At 41.6% G+C, this 25301-nt stretch overlaps 1 protein-coding gene and 1 non-coding gene across 2 annotated transcripts in view; both read right to left on the reverse strand.

The window, feature by feature from the left end:
* Window positions 1–25301, reverse strand: part of TCF4 (transcription factor 4) — a gene marked incomplete in the record, with an annotated part of 501923 nt that overhangs the window by 270509 nt on the left and 206113 nt on the right.
* LOC130344226 (U2 spliceosomal RNA) lies at window positions 12555–12737 on the reverse strand. Its single transcript, XR_008883212.1, has one exon. It is a non-coding gene; the product is annotated as a U2 spliceosomal RNA (small nuclear RNA).

Raw genomic sequence — 25301 nt, forward strand, 5'->3', positions numbered from 1 at the left:
TTGCAACAGCTTTGTTACCAAACTCGGTGTTTCACAACCAGTGTGCCTCCAGCTGTTGCAAAACTACAACTCCCAGCATGCACTGATAGACCGTACATGCTGGGAGTTGTAGTTTTGCAACAGCTGGATGTTTCCCCCTCCCCAATGTGAACGTACAGGGTACACTCACATGGGCGGAGATTTACAGTAAGTATCCGGCTGCAAGTTTGAGCTGCGGCAAATTTTCTGCCGTAGCTCAAACTGCCAGCGAGAAACTACTGTGAACCCCCGCCCATGCGACTGTACCCTAAAAACACTACACTAACACAAAATAAAAGAAAAAGTAAAAAACACTACATATACACATACCCCTACACAGCCCCCCTCCCCAATAAAAATGAAAAACGTCTGGTACGCCACTGTTTCCAAAACGGAGCCTCCAGCTGTTGCAAAACAACTACTCCCAGTATTGCCAGACAGCCACTGACTGTCCAGGCATGCTGGGAGTTTTACAACAGCTGGAGGCACCCTGTTTGGGAATCACTGGTGTAGAATACCCCTATATCCACCCCTATGCAAATCCTTAATTCAGGCCTCAAATGCACATGGCGCTCTCACTTTGGAGCCCTGTCGTATTTCAAGACAACAGTTTAGGGTCACATCTGGGGTATCGCCGTACTCGGGAGAAATTGTGTTACAAATTTTGGGGGGTATTTTTTTTGGAGGGGGGGAGAAATTGTGTTACACATTTTGGGGGGTATTTTTTTTTGGGGGGGGGGTTTACATATGCAAAAGTCGTGAAACCCCTGTGGGGTATTAAGGTTCACATTACCCCTTGTTACGTTCCCCGAGGGGTATGCCATGTGTTTTTTTTTTTGCTGTTCTGGCACCATAGGGGCTTCCTAAAGGTGACATGCCCCTCAAAAACCATTTGTCGCTCCTTCCCTTCTGAGCCCTCTACTGCGCCCACTGAACAATTAACATAGACATATGAGGTATGTCCTTACTCGAGAAAAATTGGGTTTCAAATACAAGTAAAAAATGCTCTCCTTTTTACCCCTTGCAAAAATTCAAAAATTGGGTCTACAAGAACATGCGAGTGTAAAAAATGAAGATTTTGAATTTTCTCCTTCACTTTGCTGCTATTCCTGTGAAACACCTAAAGGGTTAAAACACTTACTGAATGTCATTATGAATACTTTAGGGGGGTGCAGTTTTAATAATGGGGTCATTTGTGGGGTATTTCTAATATGAAGACACTTCAAATCCACTTCAAAACTGAACTGGTCCCTGAAAAAGAGTGAGTTTGAAAATTTTGTGAAAAATTTGAAAATTGCTGCTGAACTTTGAAGCCCTCTGGTGTCTTTCAAAAGTAAAAACTCATAAATTTTATGATGCAAACAGAAAGTAGACATATTGTATATGTGAATCCAAATTTTTTTTATTTTGAATATCCATTCAAAATATTCAAAGTTCAAAGAAGGAAAAATGCAAAATTTTAATTTTTTTCATCATATTTGGGGATATTTCACCAAGAAAGGATGTAATTTCCCACAAAAATTTACCACTAACATAAAGTAGAATATGTCACGAAAAAACTATCTCGGAATAAGAATTATAAGTAAAAGCATTCCAGAGTTATTAATGCTTAAAGTGACAGTGGTCAGAATTGCAAAAAACGGCCGAGCCCTTAAGGTGAAAAAGGGCTAAGCCCTTAAGGGGTTAAGGGGTTAAAAAGGAAAAATTCCAACCTATAAGGCTGCCAATTGATTCCCAGCTTTCCCAGTATCCTGAATATTTACCAAATAAGTAGAACTCTTCCTTATCTATGTTGCCTGCTAATATAGCTCCAACATGGAGGGCCACATAGGGTTACCAAGATCCTGAATGACTAATCTGCCTAGTAATGGAGTAAACCTGTGTAAAGTAAGAGGGGTGCAGTTGCCCATAGCAACCAATCAGATCACTTCTTTCATTTTTGAAAAAGGCCTCTGAAAAATGAAAGTAGTGAACTGATTGGTTGCTATGGGCAACTGCACCCCTCTTCCTCTACACAGGTTTTGATAAATCTCCCCCTGTGACCCTGCTGTTGCCAGGCAACAGAGCAGACAAGTTCCCACAATCCCCTTTATATGGATGAATATATATTAATTTGTTATATATTACATTCCAAAGTCACTGTTGAAATGTTCCTTTTGTTTAATTCTTATGAAAAAACCCAATAACAATCACGTTAAACGAGACTAATGAGCAATATGCCCTAAGGAGGCCATAAGATGGCCATAACCAAGGGCAATAGAGCAAAACAAAGAAGGCACATGAGGAATTAGGAAGTATATATAGTCTTCAACATTGAAATTGCAACACCAGGGAGACAAGTCATATATAAGGATATGTAAATCGAGGAAGTAGCCGGAGTGGCTAAGATCTGCAAATGATCACATTTTCAAGCACCGAGCTCCAGTCTGTGACATGTGGGAGGGGCTTTAATGGCGTAAAAGAAAGAACAAAATAAAAAAATTTCAGCCACATGAAACCTCAGAAATCAGATCAGGTCAGTACAATATGATTGTGTGATGTCTTCTGTTCATCTATAGGCAAGTTATCGCCAATTGTCACAAACCGAGGGGGACAGAATCCTTAAACTGACAGATCTTGGTTATCACTCCAGCAGATCACTACGTGCATAGGCCGAGATGTCAGAACTGTTTTACATTGTGTGTCCAAGTGTATGAGAGATAACCAACGAACTGGAATGACAGCAAGAGGAACACAGAGGACGACCTCTACATGGACAAATAGTCAGGCATTGGGCTACGAGCCAGACGTCCAGCTTCAGGTGCTTCATTGACCTCACATCACCACTCTCAAAGGCTATCATAAAGCAGAACAAGACAGCAATGGAGGCTGGAATGGAGGTCTATCCTCTCCAGAGATAAGTCCCGATTTTGTCTCAGATGCAAGGATACTCAAAGATTGGTCTGAAGACCACAATGGCAATGTGATTAAGAGGCCTTCACGAGGGAACATTGCATCGTCCTACTCCTGAGATTATGGTGTGGGATGATAGATAGATAGATAGATAGATATGAGATAGATAGAATATAGATAGATAGATATGAGATAGATAGAATATAGATAGATAGATATGAGATAGATAGATAGATATGAGGTAGATAGATATGAGATAGATAGATATGAGATAGATAGATAGAAATGAGATAGATAGAGATAGATATGAGATAGATATGAGATGGATAGATATGAGATAGATAGATATGAGATAGATAGATAGAAATGAGATAGATAGATAGATATGAGATAGATAGATAGAAATGAGATAGATATGAGATAGATAGATAGATATGAGATAGATATAAGATAGATAGATAGAAATGAGAGATAGATATGAGATAGATATGAGATAGATAGATAAATAGATAGATATAAGATAAATAGATAGATAGATACTAGATAGATATGAGATAGATATGAGATAGATAGATAGATAGATAGATATAAGATAGATATATAGAAATGAGACATAGATATGAGATAGATATGAGATAGATAAATAGATAGATATAAGATAAATAGATAGATAGATACTAGATAGATATGAGATAGATATGAGATAGATAGATAGATAGATTACATAGATACATAGATTCCATGGATAGGAGATAGATACGTAGATAGACAGATACATCGGAGATTCATATGTAGGTATAAAATAGATAGAAGCTTGGGACTTCCTATCTATAATGTAAAATAAGTCTTTATGTGCTGACTGACCAAGGATACTTGATTAGGCCAATGTTTTATAAAAAAATATATATTTTGGTGCAGAGGTCAGATGATCCCTCTCAGCCAATCAGATCAGCCAAGAGGGATTTCATGGGCTGTTGAGCACCCGTTGGCCTAATTCAAAGAGATCTGCGGTAATTTAGAGGCTCATGTACTTTTATCATAATACCTCTGCTTGCAAACTTAGAATTGATTCAAAAAGTTCCAATAATGAATTTTTGAGGATGAGTCTGAATCCAGCCTTAGTCAACAAAAAGTACAATTGTTGTGACCATCTGTCCAGTCCCGGTCCTCCCTTGTACTTGCTCCGGAGGTTACATTCTACTTCTGTAAATATGACTTATTTTGTAGCAAAACAAAGCTGTTCATTAAAACGTCCGCCTGTTTGTGTGACAGCAGCTGCGCGTCGCCCGTGTCACGGTGACACTTATTGGTGAGAACGGAGCTTAATCAATCACGGAGTCTCCTGACGGCATTCTGGGTAACAAGCTGCACGAGAGTAAGGCTTTTTTAATTTTTTTCACACTTCCCCGGAGTAAGCTTCCTTCATGATCAGCATCATGATGGAACTGACACCTGGGAAAGAGAAATTGGGTTGGACTTTTGCCACCCATTGCTAAGTTCTACACCAGTGAAGCATGGATTTGAACTGGGCCCAAATCCTGCAGAGGATCTGTGCCAGCCTTAATGATCTGATGTTTTCTGAAGGCTGCTGTCTGGTTCTCTAGACTATAACATAAAGGTCATACTTTATATCCCAATCATATTCATTAATGGAAAAGCCTGAAGCATGCGGCTTTGGAAAATATCATAGCCCCCCCACCCCCACCCCACCATACTACTAAATGGGGGTGTTGGATTGGAAAAAGTCACACGAAAACTGCCAGTGCCAAACACATGTAATTAATGAATGTGATCTTTACCTCAGATATTCTTTATAATAGTAAAGGAAGCTCTGGCCTAGTCTGGCAGCCATATAAAGATTCAGCCTATTTGGAGGTATCCGTGTTTTGGATTAATACAATCAAACACAAGGCCATGAAAAGTGAATTTGAGGTGACCGTCTCTTATAGTGAAAAAAGCTTGGTCATTTTATAGTTTTAACCCCTTAAGGACGCAGGACGTAAATGTACGTCCTGATGCGGTGGTACTTAACGCACCAGGACGTACATTTACGTCCTAAGCATAACCGCGGGCATCGGAGCGATGCCCGTGTCATGCGCGGCTGATCCCGGCTGCTGATCGCAGCCAGGGACCCGCCGGCAATGGCCGACGCCCGCGATCTCGCGGGCGTCCGCCATTAACCCCTCAGGTGCCGGGATCAATACAGATCCCGGCATCTGCGACAGTGCGCGATTTGAATGAATGATCGGATCGCCCGCAGCGCTGCTGCGGGGATCCGATCATTCATAACGCCGCACAGAGGTCCCCTCTCCTTCCTCCGTGCGGCTCCCGGCGTCTCCTGCTCTGGTCTGTGATCGAGCAGACCAGAGCAGAAGATGACCGAAAACACTGATCTGTTCTATGTCCTATACATAGAACAGATCAGTATTAGCAATCATGGTATTGCTATGAATAGTCCCCTATGGGGACTATTCAAGTGTAAAAAAAAATGTAAAAAAATGTAAAAGTAAAAGTAAAAAAAAGTGAAAAATCCCCTCCCCCAATAAAAAAGTAAAACGTCCGTTTTTTCCTATTTTACCCCCAAAAAGCGTAAAAAATTTTTTTTATAGACATATTTGGTATCGCCGCGTGCGTAAATGTCCGAACTATTAAAATAAAATGTTAATGATCCCGTACGGTTAACGGCGTGAATGAAAAAAAATTAAAAAAAGTCCAAAATTCCTACTTTTTAATACATTTTATTTAAAAAAAAATTATAAAAAATGTATTAAAAGTTTTTTATATGCAAATGTGGTATCAAAAAAAAGTACAGATCATGGCGCAAAAAATTAGCCCCCATACCGCCGCTTATACGGAAAAATAAAAAAGTTATAGGTCATCAAAATAAAGGGATTATAAACGTACTAATTTGGTTAAAAAGTTTGTGATTTTTTTTAAGCGCAACAATAATATAAAAGTATGTAATAATGGGTATCATTTTAATCGTATTGACCCTCAGAATAAAGAACACACGTCATTTTTACCATAAATTGTACGGCGTGAAAACGAAACCTTCCAAAATTAGCAAAATTGCGTTTTTCGTTTTAATTTCCCCACAAAAATTGTGTTTTTTAGTTGCGCCATACATTTTATGATATAATGAGTTATGTCATTACAAAGGACAACTGGTCGCGCAAAAAACAAGCCCTCATACTAGTTTGTCAATGAAAATATAAAAGAGTTATGATTTTTAGAAGGCGAGGAGGAAAAAATGAAAACGTAAAAATTAAATTGTCCGAGTCCTTAAAGCCAAAATGGGCTGAGTCCTTAAGGGGTTAAAGCAACAACAAAGAAAAAGATAAAATGTAGAGCTGTACTCACTATTCTGCTGGTAAGGTCACTGTTTACATACATTACATTACTTATCCTGTACTGATCCTGACTTATATCCTGTATTATACTCCAGAGCTGTACTCACTATTCTGCTGGTGAGGTCACTGTGTACATACATTACATTACTTAACCTGTACTGATCCTGACTTATATCCTGTATTATACTCCAGAGCTGTACTCACTATTCTGCTGGTGAGGTCACTGTGTACACACATTACATTACTTATCCTGTACTGATCCTGAGTTATATCCTGTATTATACTCCAGAGCTGTACTCACTATTCTGCTGGTGAGGTCACTGTGTACATACATTACATTACTTATCCTGTACTGATCCTGAGTTTCTTCCTGTATTATATTCCAGAGCTGTACTCACTATTCTGCTGGTGGGGTCACTGTGTACATACATTACATTACTTATCCTGTACTGATCCTGAGTTATATCCTGTATTATACTCCAGAGCTGTACTCACTATTCAGCTGGTGAGGTCACTTTGTACATACATTACATTACATATCCTGTACTGATCCTGAGTTTCTTCCTGTATGTTGGTGATGTTTCTCTGTATATACATGACATTAATTATCATATACTCATCCAGAGTTACAGCCTGTATTCCTGTACTTCAGAGCTGTATTCACAATTCCACATGCTTAAAATCTCCTTGTACCCCCCTTACATGTTTATCCTCAAAACACAAGGTCCATGGTGCAATCCTTCAGCAATTCTCTCACATAAAACATAAAACTAACAAAATAAAAAGCCAACAAGTCTATTATATTTATTATGAATGTGTTTCACTTAAATCAAGTTTGGCTGCAAATAGAATTTAAGTTAAAACCACAATCTGACCGCCGCGCATAAACACAACGTACGTATTCTTAAAAATACGACCAAATACAACTGTAACACAGTGATCCATAGACGTTTGAGTTCATGGCTTTTATTTTCCATGTGTGATATAAATAACACTATAGTCTTATGCAGTAAAGAAAGGAGCATTCACAACCCCCAGAAGGAGCGTCCAGCAGGGAGCATATTTTATGTTGTTTCCAGGATTCCAGTGAGTTTACTGCCCAGCGCTAAGGTCGAGGAATACAAAGTGGCCAGTATCAGGACTCTGCTTTTAGCATTCATACACAATGGGGTTTTGACATGGTCATTGATTTATATGTGGTAGCCCAGTACGGGAGATGTTACCCCATACCCTTGTTGCCCTGTCCGGCAGCAGTGTCCCCTGGGCCCCTTGTACTTGTTTCCCCCCTGTATATATGTTTTTCTATATATTATAATATATAATGTGTTGTTGTTTAAGAAATGTACCATGTGATTGTTACCCAGAAGATACCAGTGATCAGGTGAACCCAGGGGTGACCTATGGGCTGCCTGCTAGTCTCCCCCATATAAGCCCTCGGTGGAGCCTCTATTGGAGCTTAGAGCTCTTGCTGCTGAGGTCCAGTGCAGTCAAGTTGACTCTAGGTGTGTGTCCAGAGTCATTGGAGGCCTCAAGTCAAGTCTGCAGCCACAGTCAACTGCAAGTAAGCTACAGTCATATTTTTGTTAGTCGTCAGTCAAGTAAAGTCAGTCCCTGTCATCTGTCAAGTCAGTGTTGTCTGCATTAAATTGTCCAGTCCTACTACAAGTCCCAACAAGCCTTTAAGGTCTGTGAGTAACTGGTCACTTCCGAGGGCCCTGGCTGAACTGTATAGACTGTACCAACTGTCTACCCTCAGTAAAACTACCGTTATCCGTAACTTGGCATTGGAGTCATTATTGCACCTGTGCCTAGCCCAGGATCCAGCGGTATACCTTAGGGTGGTTTTGAGGATAAACCACTCCCTGGCGTCACGAATACAAGGGGTTAATTCCATCTGCCCCTAGGGTAACAACATCTACCCTCATCACACCTCGTTACCACATATATATATTTTAAGCATCTTCTGCTGAATATATAGATGGCTATACTCCATGATAAAGATTGCCTGATAGTGTCATGTGACATAGTGCCATGTGCCATAGTGTTAGCACCACGAATACCACTCTTGTCATAACAAAGTTACAGAAATCCCCCTCCTTCTGCTCTGCACCTTTTGTTTTTTTTTACTTGGAAGCTCTATTTTTTAGGATTGGCTTGTATTAATAAACACAAGCCCACCATAAACTTAAAAGAAAGTCTATAAAATATAGTCAGATCAAACTATTTCTCTATATAAACTGGGTCTGTAAATGGAGATTCTTGACATATAAAATATATATTTTTTGCCCATATTACACACACTCACCATCACTAGTCCCATAGCATCTTTGTTTCATTCCAGCACAGCTGAATCTATATGTTTGATTACTTACTGTAACTCTGTCATGTTATCACCAGTCTGACCCACATAAAATCACAGTGCTTTAAGGGGTACTCAGGTGGAAAACTATTTTTTATTTTTTTTTTAAATCAACTGGTGCCAGTAAGTTAAACAGATTTGTAAATTACTTCTATAAAAAATATCTTAATCCTTCCAGTACTTATCAGCTGCTGTATGCTCCTCAGGAAATTATTTTCTTTTAAAATGTTCTTTCTGTCTTACCACAGTGCTCTTCTGACACCTCTGTGCATTTTAGAAACTGCCCAGAGTATGAGAAAATCCCCATAGCAAACCTTTTTTGCTCTGGACAGTTCCTGACATAGACAGAGGTGTCAGCAGAGAGCCCTGTGGCCAGACAGAAAGAACATTCGAAAACAAAAGAATTTCATCTGTAGTATACAGCAGCTGATATGTGCTGGAAGGGTTAAGATTTTTATATAGAAGTCATTTACAAATCTGTTTAACTTTCTGGCACCAGTTGATCTAAAAAAATTTAAAATGTTTTCAAGCGGAGTATCCCTTTAATGTGTCAGAGGAAGTGGTCGGTCCTGGATCAGCTGACTTCCTGTAATCAGCAGCTATGAGATAAATTCTGATAGCACCCAGTCCCCTCCCATTCAAGCTCTATGTCTATACTGCTGCTGTCTCTATGGTATCAAAAACAGACAAAATGCTTTACAAATATTTGAAAACGGTCTAAAGACTTCAACCCTTTATACAACACCCTTAACATTTTTTTTTTAAGGTCAAATCCCTTTTTCCTCATGGCAATAGGTCTCTAAAATTCACCTGGGTACAATCCAGCACCAGCAGCCTAATAAGATGACCAGGTGTAGTGATAAAACTCCACACCCTCTCTCTGCAAAGCCAAACATTTTGTGGGAAATGTAGGCAGCATTAGGAAATCATTTCAGTGATGGAATTGCAAACCAGTATGACTGCAAACTCATGCCTGCAACATCAGTTAACACAGGTAAGCACAAGGCATATACAAGAACCTGTACATTATTGTCTAATAATAGCCTATGTTGCACTATATAACCATTATAAAAAACAGAGACGGAGTGCCTCTTTAACCTGTTGGAGACTGCCAAGGCATGGTGGGACAGTGGTGCGGAAACACTGCGGTAGTCTGTTACCTAACTCAAGGTTTCCCAACCAGTGTGCCTCCAGCTGTTGCATAACTACAACTCCCAGCATACATGGTCTGTCAGTGCATGCTGGGAGTTGTAGCTCTGCAACAGCTGGAGGTTTGCTCCCCCCCCCCCCCTTGTGAATGTACACTACACTACATAAAATAAAGAGTAAAACACTACATATACACCCCCTTTTACACTGTCACCCCCCCCCCCCCCCCCCAATAAAAATTAAAAACATCTCGTACGGCAGTCTTTCCAAAAAATGGCTCAGGAGTGAGAGTGCACTATGTACATTTGAGGCCTAAACTGGAGCACAGCGGTGGCTGCTGGTTACAGCAGTTCTGACATAAACGTAAAAAAAAAAAAAAACACCTACATGTGACCCCATTTCGGAAACTACACCCCTCATGTAATGTATTAAGGGGTACAGTGAGAATTTATGCCCCACAGGTGTTTGACAGATTTTTGGAACATAGGTCTGTGAAAATGAAAATGTAATTTTGCATTTGTACAGCCCACTGTTCCAAAGATCTGTCAAACGCCAGTGGGGTGTACATGCTCACTGCACCCCTTATTACATTCTGTGTGGGGTGTAGTTTCCAAAATGGGGTCACATGTGGGGGGGGGGACCCACTGTTCTGGCACCCACCATGGGGGCTTTGTAAACGCACATGGCCCCCGACTTCTATTCCAACCAAATTCTCTATCCAAAAGCCCAATGGCGCTCCTTCTCTTCTGAGCCCTGTAGTGCACCCACAGAGCAATTTACATCCACATATGGGGTATTTCCTTACTCTTCTGCTTTTTCTCCTTTTAGCCCTTGTAAAAATGAAAAATCCTAATCCTTTCTATTCATGCTAGTGACCGTACTATCTATATTATGATGCCGTACCCAGGCATCCAGTAGTTCAACAGAAACCAACTTAGATCTTTGTTGTGTTGATGCTGATATAACGTCTCTTCAATAGTACAGTGGGAGGTGAGGATGTTTTAGCAGTAATAGAAACCCTAAAATGTGCCTATATTAGGGCTACATAAGGCTTACGAGCAATGGAGGGCCAAAAGTTTTAAAGACATGAAGGAACCATCCTAGCCTAGGGACACTGGGGACACAGGGGACTGTTTTACTATAGATGAGCAAATCACTTTATTCCAAAATGTATCCAAATACAAATTTTGCTGGATTTGTTTTAGGCAAATTGCAGTTTACAGGTTCCTGCTCCTGTACACTGAGTGGTGAGGAATACCCTGTATGTCTTGCTGCTCAGTTATATTTGCTGGGCTGGGTGCAGAACATCTGCCACCCAAAGGTAACTAACTACATTCACTAGGCAAAGGGTACAGGCTATGCATTGCCCCACAGTACCTACAGAGGCATATACTACACACTGTATTCCTCACTACTCAGTGCCGACAAAAGCAGTGACTTCCTGTACAGCAAGCAGAACCCAGAGGTAAGGGGCTTTATATACCGTCACTTACACTATCTACAGTTGCTGGGCTTTGCATCGATTCTACTCCTGTATTAATTAGAATTTTAAATTTTAACTAAAATCCTATTTAACAGCCAATTTAAGCAAATCGTCCGAAAAATTTTTTGGGGGAAGTTCGCTCATCTGTTCCATTTCAATGAGCACCATGTAATGCATCGATTCTCCTGTGGAGGCACTGCAGGGAAATTAAACACCTTGTTTCCCTTGTTGTCCTGCCAGTAGAACAGTCTGAAATGAGATTATTTGGGGGGACTTTTCTAGCAAAAAAATGGATTGCTAAAAACCAACAAGCACCCTAAAATGTCATTAACCCATGCAGATCCTGAAATAATCCAGAAAACATATATTATCACGATACAGCCAGTATAAGCAGAACATAAAGCAAGGGTGGATTTGCAGATATTTCACAGGATACGTAATGTGCCACTGATCATCTGACTACAAATGTTCAGTGCGGTTAGCCTGCCCTCCAGCATAATGTTACTAGCAATACAAAATGCATGCTTAATGCAAAGCCCCAGTGGATTCCGGCAGGCTAATGTGATAATTTCTGGTACTTAGTTTCTGTTCCTAAGAGACCACAAAATAGGAAACTAGAAAAGTACATGTTTATTTTCATTCTGGAAATATATGTGTGAAATGCCACTATTATGGTCTGTAGTTTGACTCTATCTTGGAAGAGCTAGCTTAGTTTAGGAAGGGAATATAAGTGTATATAACCTATGAGTATACCTATAAACAGCCCCTATGTTCTGCTTGCAATGGGTATTAATGGTCATATAAGGATAAGGTTTGGTTTGCAGCCAATTTAAGAGATGTACTTTATCAACTGAGTACATAAAAAGTACACAAGAATGTGGTATATCCCAAGGTCTTCTCCTAAAGGAGAAGGTCCCCCCACAAGCATTCTCTTCTCTTTCATTTGAAAGGCATCTACATGGGTCCAGAGTCGATGCCCACCTTCACTAAAGCATAGGTGGAACCAAAACAGCTCATGGTTTCATACTGGACTACCACCCCAGGGTTCATTAAGGAGAAATAAATTGGTTGAAACTGAGAATTTGGGTTGCAGGGAGGTAAGGAACCCGATGCCCACACACACCTCCCCTAGACCTCCAGGAAGGAAAACTCGAAAGGGAACCACACCCGGAGAGATTCTTGTGACGAACTAGTGTGTAAAGTGAACACACAGTGACAAAAAAATAAATAAATTACTAGATGTGTGCTGTGTCATAAAGACTGGACATTTGGCTGTATCTATAAAAAAGGCCAGGGCTCCCTCCCTACCTGCACCCAATGACCAGATCCAAAGGGTCAGGTTGCCTTGAGGTAGCTGTCAGACAAGCCTCTGTACACCTAAAGCTTCCACTCCATGTGTAGATCCATTTTGTCTCAGCTACCCTGCCTTAGCCACTGATGAGAACAGATACTACACTTGACCTAAGCCAAAAGGCTGAGAAAGATTCATTTAAAGAGGATAATAAGTGGATGTGTAACCCCATCTGTAGACAGCTATTTTATGGAAGTTGGTGCTTATTAATACTTCCCTTGACGATTCATTTTAGGCTAAGCTAACCCTTGGGCTCCTGATTCGCAGTAGTACCCACAATCTAAAGAACTCCCCCCGAGTTGTAAACTGGACAATTCCATCAACAAACATATTCAAGAACTTCAATCTGAGGAATGGATAGATTGTTCTCGGCATCTTATAATGTGCCTCAATATTCTTGTTGAATTGAACTTTTTTTCTGTAATCTCACCTGGATTCAGCTAGGGTTGTCTGGTTTAGAAAACTTATTGGGCCTCATTTACTAAGCTGAAATCGACCAGTTTTTGTCTGTTTTTTTTTGGCACAGAGTGTCTGAGATATGTCTGCACCAGTCTCTGCCAGTGTGCAACAGTGTGCGCCAGGAAAATCCGACAAACCCAACATTGCACTGTGAAAAGCCAAAAAGGGGCGTGGTCTGTCACGGAGGGGCGTGGTTGACAAAAATGGGCGTGGTTTCACAACCCGACCTATTTACTAGTGAATTCACAAAAAATCCTGTGGATAAATGGCAAATTTCCACCTAGAAAAAGCTGGTCAGAAAATTTTCCCGACTTTTCCCTATAGTAAAGAAAGAGGAATGCTGCAAGTAAAAAACCTGACACCCTTAGTAAATGAGGCCCATTGTCCATTACCCTATTAGAGAATTCAGAATCCCTCATTTGTTACCTAGAGTTAATAATGGCTACATAGAGTGTTTCCCATGCTGAAGGACCCAATATATCCATACACTACATGACCAACTCATTGGTTTCAATGGGCATCATGTAATGCTTCATTTCACCTATAGTAGGTTTACGGAAGATTACCCAGATTACCCAGGACTTTTGATCAACATTCTATAACCTTATTGTTGAATAAGCAGTTATTGGAAACATGGCCATAAAAGCGGAGCCCAAATTAATTGTTCAGCTTATGAAGAGACTGATACAAAAATAAATTTAATCTATTCCCTCTTAGGGATACTAGCATTAGACGTAGTCATGGCATGGCAGCGGTAATCAGAAATGCAGAATACCTTGACATTTTCAAATATAAAAAATATATTTAGAAGGACTTAAAATCTTCAAGGAGCAGTTTTAGAAACTGGGGTAGGATCAGCATATGTGTATCAAAGGTATTTAAAGAAGATAAGAAAGAAAGTAAGTGAATGTGATATGATAAAATTACAAGATACAAACAAATGAAAGGGTAATAATAAGACATTACAATAGGCTGTCCATGTGATGCATGGACCTGCTGGGTCCTCCAGAGCAAGACATGCTCTTTGACTTTGTTGCAGCTTTCTTCTGCAATGGAGTTGGCTGGTTTTGGCTATGCCTACGGTTGGGGAGGTCCTGACGCATGTCACACGATATATGTTTTTAGATCTGACGGAGTTGGGCCGTACCAAAGTCTGCAAAAGCTTTTTTCAAGAAATGGAGGACTTTCCTGGTCAAGTTTCTTAGTGTTGATGAGATTTTATCGGTGACGATTGTTTTCAAGCATACGACCTGGTATCTCACGAGGGCAATAGCTGGCTCTTTGGGAAGGCTCTTAATACAGTGAGGAGTTGCTGTTGGGGGAGGGTCTCTGGGATATGGTATGGGCTGATTAATCCTTCTTTCACTAATTTTGGGGACGGACCTGACCATGCTGCGCTTTTGCCATCCCTTTTTTCACTTTGTTGCTTTCTGAATCTGGGCATGAAGTATCCTGTCTCGTTTAGAGGGTTATATTACCTGATGGGGATTTTAGGGAATTTGGTTCTCTGTTTTTTATTATACTTTGCTAGATTTCATGCCTATGTAATTGTTCTGAGTCATTTCTTAACTTTATAGGGGTATTGTCCAGGTTATGTCTTGGCTATGTTATTTTTAAAACTCAATAGCAATATGTAAAAAAAAAAAAATAACTTAAAATTTACTGTTGTCCCCTCTCCATAGGAAAGGGGAGAATTAGGTTGCACTTGTGTGTTCTATTCCTTTTATTACAGGGGACATTTCTCTTCCATTCTGGTGATTGGCGGGGGTCTCAGTGGTCGTTCTGGTCTGATCAATCATGCTTCCTTTTACACCATGCACATTGCCAGGTTGTTGGCCTTCCCTGAGGAAGGGATATGGCACCAGGATGCAACTCAATGGGGCAGTGTAACATAGCAACATGGTTCATAAGGTTGAAAAAGACCAGTCAAGACCATCAAGTTCAACCTATAACCCTAATGAGTCCCTACTGAGTTGATCCAGAGGAAGACAAAAAACCCTCATATTAGAGGTAAAAATTCCTTCCCGACTCCAAATATGGCATCAGAATAAATCTCTGGATCAACCTTCTGTCCCTATAAATCTAGTATACATAACCTGTAATGTTATTATTCTCCAAAAATTCATCCAGGCCCCTTTTGAACTCTTTTACATAGTTCACCATGACCACCTCCTCTGGCAGAGAGTTCCATAGTCTCACTGCTCTTACAATAAAGAACCCCCGTCTGTGCTGGTGTAGAAACCTTCTTTCCTCTAAACACCTCTAAACAAAGTGTGATGGGCAAGGTTCTGCTGGCATCATGTGGACATTAATGTGACACATGCCATCAACCTAAACATTTTACAGACTAAGTCTTCCCCTTGCTGGCAGTGGTATCCCCTAGACAGTGGCCTCTTACAGTAGGCTAATGTCCCGGTTTACACTCAAGGGGATAACTTGGCCTTCAAATTCAATACCTCAATCCGATTGATCATCTGTGGGATGTGCTGGAGAAATAAGTCAAATCCATCAAAGACCACACAGGATCTACTGCAAACATCTTGGTGGCCGATACCACAGGACGCATTCAGAGATCTTGTAGGGTCCTAGACTTGACAGACCAGGACTCAATATTAAGTAGGAGGTTTTAATGTTATGGTTCATCAGTACATATGCCTATCAATAATCTATAATCTGTCTGTCAATATATATTTGATTATTAAATCAGACTTACATTACATATTTGATATATTTTATTACATCAGACATACTTATCATAACCACAACTTGCAAACAGTACAAAGAAAATGTTATACAATCACAAAAAGCCTGAATACATAGTCACATATATATAAAAAAAAAAAACACACACACACATTTTATATATATATATATATATATATATATATATATATATATATATATATGTCACATAAGCACCTCCTGTTTGTGTGGGGGAGGATAAGAGAACAGCATAGACATGAATCATTCTCAGTAATTTCAGTGTTTCCATGACATCAACGGGCACAAGTCCAAAGCTCTGTAGAAGTCTGGAAGGTACCAAAGAGGCACAGAAGCCAGCAGGAGCTTGACTTTTTTTTCTAAAGGATTATGCTCTTTGTAAAGATCTCATCTGCAGTTTCCTCTATTACCATCAAAAACACAGTTTACTAAATCAAATGTTTCAGCAGGATAATGTCAGGGAAAACTTTGTCCCTTTCCTAATAAAAAAAGAAAGAAAGAAAAACAATGCCCCTTTTTTTTTAGACTATTGGAATTCATTCATGTATTCTTATTTTTTAGTTTTATTTATTTATTTAATTTATGTTGTTTAAATTCAAATATAAATAAACAAAATCGAATCCTGTAAATTCTTCTCTCGAAATCCATCTGATGAAATCCAAGCCTATCGTCCTTTCCTACGGCTCCTTTGCTAATGATCTGTGCATTTATGCAGTCAAGGATCCCGATTACCGAACATACGTGTAGGATACAAAAAAAAATTTGGGGAAAAATTACAAAATCAATTTTATTTCTACATCTCGTGAACCACGCATCATCATGACTGGTTGATGGCAATGGTAAAGTGTCTTGTCTAATGCAAATGACGGCTATTGTTTACTCCTTTAGTATTTTTCTATATTTGTTTTTAACCCATCGCTCCCAAAGCTTGCCTCTTCCAATCAGATAGACAAAAAAAAATTCTACTCAAAGATGATGAGCCCTTCCCTGTATACATCCCCCGGTCTGCATTGTCTGGCATTGTCATTGTTCCCAGAAAGCACAAATCTGTGATGAAGCAAATGGAGGAGGGTTGTGTGTTGTTGTTTTTTTTTTTTTTTTGGATGCAAATTTGCAACAGAGCGAAGAAAAAAAAAAAAAAAAACAACAACACAACATCAAAACAGGACATATTTATTAACAGAAAGGCGACCGGAGTGATATATATCCCAGACGTAATCACTGCGGATTTTTTCGAGACAAACCTCTTGTGCTAGTATGCGGCAGTCGCTGCGGATATTTTTTGGCACGGAGACAATGGTGGCAGTGCCAAGCCCCATGGCTAAAGCTACTTAAAGAAGGCGTGCTAGTAGCATTAATTGCTCAATAAGTATACGGCACACACAACTACTCAGTTCATGTTTGAAAAAATAAAAGTAAAAAATGGAGCCACAAGGAGTTTTTGTTGTCTACGACCACAAACAGCAGTGTAATCCGGGGAAGAGGAGGAAAAAAAATGGTCTTATGCTAAATTTTCAGCTTGAAAATCACATCTGGCGTTCTCTGTACATGAAGCCGAGGAGGTGCCATGGCCTTAATGACGTTTTTTTTTTTTCTTACAGGTTTCTCAAAATATACAGAAACATTTTTACAGCTATCCGCACCAGATGTTTGGGTGCAAATGGCCGTACTACCGTACAGCGCTACAAACACACTCAGTTCCCTTTTATTTTTTTTGTTATAAAACATCATACAAATATTTAGTTACAACTGATGATAGAATTTATTATTCACTCATCTGTATATCTCTGCACAGATTGGGAACGCTGGATCATTGGTTTAATAAATTTGAACAATTCTTGTGATAGGATACGGCTCCCCGTTTATATCATTAATGAAATTTGAACAATTCTTGTGATAAGCTGATGCCCCCCATTACATTTTTTAACAAAATTCGAACCCTTCATATGGTAGGAGGATCCCCCCCCCCACCCCATTTGTATCATTAATAAAATATTCTTGTGATAGGATGATGCCCCCATTTATATCAATAAAAAAGTTTAACAATTCTTGTAATTAGGCCCCCCATTTATATCAATAATACAATCTGAGCAATTCTTGGGATAGGATGATGCCCCCATTAATACCATAATTAAAAATTTAAACAGTTCTTGCGATAGGATGATGCCCCCATTTATATCAATAATAACGTGAACAATTCTTATGATAGGCTGATGCCCTCATTTATTTTATTGCTAAAATTTTAACAATTCTTGTGATAGGATATGGCCCCTCATTTATAAAATTACTAACATTTTAACAATTCCTACAATAGGCTGATGCCCCCATGTATATCAACATCTGCAACGAACAGTGTAATGTTCTGTTAAGGAGATGAAATCATTGAAACGGAGGGGCCTTGTTGGAAATGTCACAAAAAAAGTAAACAAAACACACACAAAAAAAGCATGTAATAATAGCAAAAGTTAAAAATACTGAAAAATAAAACAAAAACAAAATAAATATAATAGAACATAGTAAAAAAAAATTGCATATAAATTGTAAAAAAAAAATGAAACAAAAAATCTAATATAATATACAATACAGAGTTTCTGCTTTTTTTGTACATTGTAGAATAAAACTTTATGATATTTCTTCTATAAAATGACGTTTTACCAACGCACATTTATGGCACTCTATAGGTTAAGTGGAAGTGGGTAACAATCAGGAACAGATCCCCTGTAAAAATATATGCGTGAGTAGCAGATGTTCAGGAAATAAGAGGGGCATAAATCCAGTTTTGGAGCTACTCCTGCTTTCTAAGGATGAGATTTTCTTCAAATTATATTAATATGTATCTGGCACTGGGTAGATGGAACAGAATAATATTCTGCAAATCTCCAGAGAGGTTAGTAAATTACCGATGAGCAAATTATTAATGTACATAAAAAATGTGCGCGGTTACTATATCACATCCACATTATGAGCCACTTATATTGTGTGTGCATTAATTCCTGACTTTAAGGACAAATCCTTTACGTACAACATTACGTATTTTCTATGAGGGAGCGGATAAAGTATTAGGACAACTAGAGACTGGTTGAAAACCTTTCTCCTAGTTCAGATCTTTTATATATGCGTCAAAAATATAGTACAGTGAAACTTCTTAGAGTAGACCACTCTAAACGGCATTGTAAACTGGTCTTCTGTGAGGGGTGGTCTTCTCAACGAAAACTATACAATTATGCCACTATGTGTAATGTATGATGGATTACACCAGTGTTTCCTAACCAGGGGGCCTACACCCTAAAATGGCACTGATCAGCAGAGGACAACAAATAGCACACAAGGTTGAATGCAATATGAAACAGTGCCACTCTTGTTCAGTGTTTACTTCTGGTATTGCATCAATTTGATTAGAGCTAAGCTGCAACACAAAGCAAAAACTAAAGGGAAAGAGTGACTGCAGTTCTGAGGGACAGAATCAGTCGGCACTAGAACTGTGCGTACATTGCGGTCCAGATAGACGACGATGTATTCCAGGCAAATACAACCAAAAGAATGGGTAAGATCATTCTTGTGGCAATGGAATTTTTGTGGCGGAATGTAATGTGTACCATGCAGTGGAATACCATTGCCAGCACTGGAATTTCGGAGTAGAATTTCAGTGCACTCTGAAATCTAAGTTCCCACTATGGACATTGCATGCACGGTCAGCGCTAGGCCCCCTTTGATATGTGTAGTCACCAATGCATATCCAAGCAGATTCTTTCGGCGGAGTCTGGAATTTAAATTTCTGCTTGGAAATTCCATAGTGTGAATATAGCCTTAACTGCTGTTATGCATCCTAAACGTGCTCCTCTACTGGTTATACTAAAAATATTTTTTCTGTGATTTTAAAGCACTGAGAGGTTTCCTTCCTAAGGCTAGGTTCACATTGCTGTTTGCCTCCGACCCGTTAAAGGAGTACTCCAGAACAAAATCTTTTTAGACCATGATAAACCTCTGCTGAAGTTATATAAATTTGTCATTTACCTCCATTACGATATCTGCAGTAATACCAGACTTCTCCGAAACCAGAAGTTCAGCCACTGATTCTCCTTGATGAATTTCGTACCCCCTGCATTCGCTCTGCTGCGGGCATCTTGGTAACGAAACGTCACCATTTCTAAGATCCTCCCTGCTGTTTGCCGGCCGCCCCAGCCTCCTGTGGGTCACTCCCACACTTTGCATATTCATATGTTCTTCGTTTGCACAGCCCCGATTTGCTGGGCTGTGCAAACTCCTCTGTATGCCCCCAGCCTATCAACCGCGTCCGTCCGCGCCTGCGCACTGATCTCATGATGTGTTAATATTAGCCAATCATCTCCCCGTTAGTTACGTTCCCGTAACTAACAGGGAGATTCACAAAGGAATTTAGGGGCGGCTTTAGTGGCATGGGCTGCAGTGAGGGGTGTGTTTATTGAAATGAATGGGGGGGGGAGAGACTTGGGTAGGGGAGGGGGGATGAGGAGGGAGGCACGGAGGGACAGGAAACAGAAGCAAGGGAGCTTGGGGGATGACGATTTTTACGTCATCCTCCAGGGCTCCATAACCTGGAAGTGCGGGAAATTTGCGGCGATGTGGCAGAGGAACGGCTGAACCAATTTCAGAAAGGAAGACATGCGCATAAAGGTAAAGCAGAGAGGAACGTTATGGTCTTAAAAAAAGGTGCATTATAGAACTCCTTTAAGGGTCCGATTAGCTCCAAAAAAAAAGAGCAGGTTGGACCCAGAAACGGGTCGGATGCAAACGGCTACTACCTAGTCTTGACGTATCCCATTCACTTGCATGGGGTCCGTTGGTGATCTGGTAATTTTACAGGAGTTTACCGGAGGAAAAAAAATTGTGCTTGCACAAATTCCTGTCGTTCTGGCCAGATTGCTGACAGAACTGACGACAATGTGAACGAGGCCTAACCTTTCCTCTTGGCTCAAGATAACCCGAGATGAGTAGCATAAAATGATCAACTTTGAAGATAACTATGATTATGCAAAACTCTGTCAAGAGTTGCTTGTTTATATATGTGGTTGGCCAGTACAGGATGGTGTTTCCCCGTACCTTTCCTGCCCTGTCAGGCAGTGACCCCACGGCCCCCTGCAGTTGTTTCTCCCATGTAAATATGTTGTGTATTATATTGTGTGTTGTACCTTTAATAAATGTGCCATGTGATTGTTGCCCAGGAGGTACTAGTGACCAGCTGACCCCAAAGGTGACCTATGGGCTCCCTGCTAGTCTCCCCCATATAAACCCTGGGTGGAGCTAGCTTCTCTTTCTTCTTCCTGAGGTCCAGTGCAGTCAAGTCATCTTGTGTGTGTGTCCAGAACATTGGAGGCCTTAAGTCAAGTCCTGCAGCTACAAGTCAAGTCCTGCAGCCTCAAGTCAAGTCCTGCATCCTAAAGTCGAGTTCAAGGTAAGAGTCACAGTCGTGTCAGTCAAGCCAAGTCTTCTGTCTATCCAGTGTGGCCTGCACTAAATTCTCCTGTCTACTAAAAGTCCCAGCAAACCTACCAGGTCTCTGTGTCACTTGTGCCCTGCCTGTACTGCATAGACTGCAACAACTGTCTACCCTCAGTAAAGCTACTGTTGTCCGTAACTTGGTGTTGGTGTCTTCCTTGCCCCCGTACCTAGCCCAGGATCCAGCGGTATACCTCCGGGTGGTTAAGGCTAAACCACGCCCTGGTGTCATGAACACAAGGGGTTAATACCATCTGCCCCTAGGGCAACAACATCTGCCCTGCACCACACCCCGCCATTACCACTACTTTTGGCTTCACAAACAGGATACGGGTGTGTGCCTTATGCCACAAGTCCCCCCCCTAATCTGAACTGTGTCCAATATTGTCTACAAGAAAATTGCATGCCGATGTGCATAAAGTTTGCGCCAGAAAGTGTACGTAAAAGTGTTTTACTCGTAGCGCTTGTGAAATAGAAGGGGGAGGTGAAGAAAAGACTGTTGTTTGCCACTGTGGAGTATAAAGAGTCGGTACCTGAAAGGTTAATTTGGTCCGGTGTTTCCCGTGCGGGTGAGCGGTCACAGCTCCGTCTTGTCAGTCCCCAGCAGTGACGCCTCTTCAGCACAGCGAGGAGGAACCAAAGAGCCGTCCTGTGTTGCACATGGGGAAGACTTTGACGACCGGACCAAAACAGGAAGTTCCCTGCGCACCGGTGGCTGCTCCGAGCTCCACTGTCTTCTATCAAGCACCCACTGCAGCGCAGGCTCTGCCAACACTAACGATTGTCAGCAGCAAATTAATACCGGGTGCCTGCAAAATAGAGGGGGAGCATCCATTTCAGATTACAGTACCCCACTAGCCAAGTCCAAGCTGCTGCAGCACTTCAGAAATTTTCTTAAAGGGGACAGCACCTTATTCTTCATAAAGTGACAGCGCACTCAAAATCCAACCAGATGTCAGAACCCAGCTCTCCAGAATAACCGGGCGACGGTGCCCCTCCATCTCCAGCAGTGGGATCATCACCTGCCTCAGTGTCCGGAATGTTGTCAGTTTTGCCTGCAGTCCACATTAACAACCCTGGTGTTCCATTGTCTGCATCGGTATTCATGGGTAACCCTGTCCCCCCCTACCTACAGTAGACACCCCTTCACCCTGAGGGATTTCAAGGAAAGGATCCTGAGTTTATTTATCTTTTACTCTTTCCCTCCTAATCAACAAGTGCAATTGCTCACAGGACAACTACAAGGACCAGCGTTAGCGGAAGTCCGCACCTGGCCAACCTCCGAGAAGGCAACTGTAGAGCAGATCTTTGAAGGACTGTACCAGGTATTTGTTGAACAGGTCAGTGACCTTGTAACCCAACACAGAGACTATCATCTGGTGTCGTGCACGTCCCAGAATCAAGAATGGAGACTATCAAGCCCTGTTGGAGCCTATGCAACTAGAATACCACCCTCTTGTTCGAGCTGCGAGAAGCCTTATTACTGTTACCAACGGGAGAGTTCCAATCCGCTTAGTCATCTTGTCTGATGTTGCTACTGTGTTACCGAAATACACCCCAGTAGCCCAGTTGTATCTCATGGAGTCAAAAGACATCTTAATGGAACGTTTGGTGGCCAGACAGCATGCAGTCCAAGTGGCTGCAGGATCCAGTATGAGTTCTCCCGAGCCCTGGTCGGCACAACTCCAAGTTGGAGACAACACTACCCCAAGGGATCAAGTCAAGGGAGCCATCAATGTTATCAAAAGGTACCATAAAGCTTTTAGGAAACACCCCACAGATTCCGGGCATACGTCCATGATTCAACACCGAATCCACACAGGCGACAGCCCACCTGTCAAGGAAAGACAGACTGTCAAGAAGATGCTGGCCGACATAAAAGAGACAGACGTCATCCAAGCAAGTCAGAGTCCCTGGGCTGCGTCACTTGTCCTGGTCAAGTAAAAAGATGGAACCATCCACTTTTGTGTTGACTACAGGAAACTGAACAATGTCACACATAAGAACGCTTATCCTCTGCCAAGGATCGAGGAGTCAATCACAGCCCTCAATCCTGCTACTTATTTCTCCACCCTGGACTTAACCAGCAGATATTGGCAAGTGCCCATGGCCATGGAGGACCGGGAGGAGACCGCCTTCCTGACACCCATGGGACTGTTTGAGTTTAAAAGTATGCCGTTTGGTCTGTGTAATGCCTTTGCTACGTTCCAGCATTTGATGGAAAGATGCCTGGGCCATCTGAATTTTCAAAGTGTCCTATTGTACGTGGATGATGTCATTGTGTATTCCAAGTCCTACCAGGAGCACGTCAGTCACCTCAGTCCAAGCCGTCAAAGTGTTACTTGCTTAAACTTCAGGTACACTACCTGGATCATGATGTCAGTGCTGAGGGAGTCCAGCCCAATCCTGAAAAGGTGGAAGTTGTAAGGAACTGGCCTACCCCGCGCACGGTGAAAGATGTCAGGAGCTTCCTGGGATTTGCCGGCTACTACCGCCACTTCATTCTCCACTTCGCCCAGATTGCAGAACCCCTCACAGCTGTCTTACGGGGTACAGCGAAGAACTACTACAATGAAAGACTACCTGTTGAATGGGCCGAAGAGCATGAGACAGCGTTCCGAGCTCTTAAACGTCTGTTGACAGAACCACCCATCCTGGCGTATCCAGACTACAGTCAGCCATTCCGGTTATATACCGCTGCCAGTTTCGAAAGTCTGGGAGCTGTCCTGTCCCAAGTCCAGGAAGGACAGGAGCGGGTAGTTGCCTATGCCAGTCATAACCTGCAAGGAGCCGAAAAGAACGATGCAAACTACAGCTCAATCAAATTGGAACTTCTCGCTTTGGTATGGGCCGTGACTGAAAAGTTCAAAGACTACTTGGCTGCCACGACATTAATGTCTACACAGGTAATAACCCATTGGCCCACCTGAACACCGCCAAGTTGGGTGCCATCGAACAACGCCAATTATAGTTTTACCATCAAGTACAGAAGAGGCAAGTCGAATGTCAATGTCGATGTACTGTCTCGGATAACCGCCGGCGAAGCACCCCCTGTCGAAGACGTGTGGGAAGACATGGAGATGCCCTCATTTTATCAACGGCTCGTGAAACAAAATGTTGTGACCACCCTCTGGGATGGCAAGCCCAGGTCCGAAAAGGTTCAAGAAGGCCTATACATCTGGAAGACTCTTCAAGACGAAAGTCGAGTCATGGGGGATCTGTTGGAATACCTGCTGGCGAAAAAGATACCAATGTCTGTGGTGACAGAGGAAGCGACTGTTTGTGCACAAGGGACTGTTGTGCCGAAATTCTTTGGATCCGGTCTCTGGTGATCGACTTCATCAGATTCTGGTTCCCCGAAGAGACGCGGCGATGGTTCTCAACGCATAACATGATCAGTCGGGACACTTTGGAGTCCACAAGACAGAAGCTACAGACAGGAGCAGATTCTACTGGATCGGAATGCGGAGCAACATTGAGAAATGGTGCAGTGAATGTGCAGTCTGTAACGTCACAAAGAATGTGCAGTCTCTAACGTCAGCAAGGATGCTAGAGCACCCCTCCATTCCACCCAGAGTGAAAAGCCTAACCATGCCAAGTTATCTATTACCCGGTCCGGGTACACTTATGCTCTCATCATGGTGGATCACTACTCCAAATGGGTTGTCGTTGTACCTGTTAAAGACCTCACAGCCAAGACAGCGGCCCAGATGTTCTACTCCAATTGGGTGCAAACCCTTGGGTGTCCAGAGTCTGTCCTAACAGACCGTGAAATGGCCTTTGAGGTCCAACCCTTCCAAGAGCTGTGTCAATTCCATGCCTGCAAGAAACTCCAGACTACTGCTTATCACCCCCAGGGGAACGGGCTCTGTGAACTCATCAATCAAGTCTTTATCCATATGTTGCGAGCAGCTTCTGTGTCAAGACAAGAAGAGTGGCACCGACTGCTGCCTGAACTATTGGAGATTGATTATAACACAGTTCACTGCTCTACGGGGTACACCCCTTTCTACTTGATGATGGGACACCATGGACAGCTGACTA

Source organism: Hyla sarda, chromosome 1, assembly GCF_029499605.1.
Source record: "Hyla sarda isolate aHylSar1 chromosome 1, aHylSar1.hap1, whole genome shotgun sequence".
Taxonomy (NCBI): domain Eukaryota; kingdom Metazoa; phylum Chordata; class Amphibia; order Anura; family Hylidae; genus Hyla; species Hyla sarda.